Raw genomic sequence first — 1,440 nt, forward strand, 5'->3', positions numbered from 1 at the left:
CATGTGCCAACGTTAGCCTCCAAGTTAGGGGGTTAACGTTGGCGCAAACTTTTGGTGCCCAGGGAGTGGTTTTTAAGTTCCAACGTTAGCCCAAAAGTTAGGGGCTAACGTTGGGGCTAACTTTTCACCCAAAAGTTTGTGCAAAAGTTTGAGGCTAACTTTAGGTCCAGCTTTTTGCTTCCTGGTTCAATTTCACTTATTCCATTGTCCTCTCTTTACTCCTAGCTATTCCTTCTTGCTTCAACCTTTCTCCAAGCTTTCTTCACCTATCATTAATCAACCAAACACATCAAAGCTATGCTTAAAATCATGAGATATTCATTCTTTCATAATATGTGACAATTATAGTATAAAACCTCATGAAATAGCATGAATTCATACATGGTTGATTAAATCAAAGAAAACATGAAAATCTACCCAATTAGCTTGCTTATGGCTCAAGAAAGTGCATAATTCAATTGAAAACTAAAGAAAAGGGCTAGTGAAAATAGGCTAAGATGACTTGTCATCACCTGCATCATCTGCTAAAGTTGCCTAGTGTAACGACCCTCCCAGTAAAATACCATACTTAAGCCTTAGTACTTCTACTAGAAGGACGTCACTCACAGGACTTTTCTATTATTATCTACATAGTATTAAGCTTTTACACGTTAAGTTGTCGACAGTTTTAAGAAAAAGTAAATTCTTTTTCCATCAAGTACAAATGTATATCAAAAAGCACATATTCACATAATTAATACTAATAATACATAATAGTTATTCAAAAGAACTCAAATATAAAACCTATCTCTCTGTAAAAAAAAATACAACATTAAAACATAAGGGCGAGAGAAAATAAACTCAAAAGTAACTATCTAAATAAATCTTCTATTCGTCTGTAGCTTCCCGATCAATCGTCCTGTCTATATTTCTGAAAAGATTTAGAAATTTTGGGGTGAGAACAAACCATATGTTCTCAATAGAGAATGTGAATACTGCAAAAAGATAGATTAAATGCAAATTGTTAACTCATATTCCCAAAAACAGTTTTCTTTATCAAACATAAAAGTTTCTTAAGTCTTACACAATTTTAAATCCCTTTAAATTACGTTCCTAAACAATTCTCAGCCACACTAACCATTCCTCAAACACATAAATTAATTCTCAATTACCTCAATACATTCACGGCCAACAGCACAAGTAAGAAACTCAAATCAATATACAAATAGGTCGCAATGAGACAAACAACACAATCACAAGAAAATAAAATAAGCAAACATAATCAAATGCAAATGTGCAAACAATATGATGTATGCCTATCCCTAGTACAGACCATGAACTCACGTGTCGGTTGTCTATCCACATCCCGATGTTACTCGAGGTTACGCTTGGATATGGTTTCTCAACTCAGTCAGTAACGTAACTCAAAGGTATGCGCCTAAAAGAGAAACAACTTTTTCG

Source organism: Arachis ipaensis, chromosome B10, assembly GCF_000816755.2.
Source record: "Arachis ipaensis cultivar K30076 chromosome B10, Araip1.1, whole genome shotgun sequence".
NCBI classification, from domain to species: domain Eukaryota; kingdom Viridiplantae; phylum Streptophyta; class Magnoliopsida; order Fabales; family Fabaceae; genus Arachis; species Arachis ipaensis.